At 66.2% G+C, this 408-nt stretch overlaps 1 protein-coding gene across 1 annotated transcript in view; it reads left to right on the top strand.

Annotated features, from left to right (window-relative positions):
* Positions 1 to 54: 54 nt before the first annotated feature.
* Positions 55 to 408, top strand: part of MOB3B (MOB kinase activator 3B) — a 195,931-nt gene continuing 195,577 nt past the window's right edge. The window contains exon 1 of the mRNA XM_077766095.1: positions 55 to 231. The gene's annotated coding sequence lies outside the window, so the exon portion shown is untranslated. The remainder of the gene's footprint in view (positions 232 to 408) is intronic.

Genomic DNA, 408 nt, shown 5'->3' with positions numbered 1-408 from the left:
CCGCCGGCCCGCTCGCCCCGGGCGCCGTCCGAGCTTCGCGGAGGGAGCGGGTGGGGAAAGGACCGACGCAGCCTCGCCGACCCCTTGGGCCAGCAACTGTCAAACATCTGGAATCCAGCCCCTCCCTTCCCCGGCGCCGAGGAAGGTGAAAAGCCCTCAACTTTCCTTTGATTGTCCTTGCCTCGGGACCCCTCTCGGAATGGAAAAGGGCCGGCCTCCGGTGCCGGGCAAGTGAGTACCGGAGACCCCCGAGCCTCTCAGGCTCCCCCTTCACCCACCTTCCTGACCGCCTCCCAGACGTCCTCCCCGCAGGGACCACGCCACAGAGCCCGTGGAGATCGGGACGAATGGCCTTTTGTTTCTCCGCGTCTCCCCTATTGTTTGCCTTTGCAACATCTGGCGGGGCTC

Source organism: Crocuta crocuta, unplaced genomic scaffold, assembly GCF_008692635.1.
Source record: "Crocuta crocuta isolate KB4526 unplaced genomic scaffold, BGI_CrCroc_1.0 scaffold529, whole genome shotgun sequence".
NCBI classification, from domain to species: Eukaryota; Metazoa; Chordata; class Mammalia; order Carnivora; family Hyaenidae; genus Crocuta; species Crocuta crocuta.
Note: the sequence above shows the minus strand (reverse complement) of the source record. Positions and strands in the feature narration are given on the sequence as shown.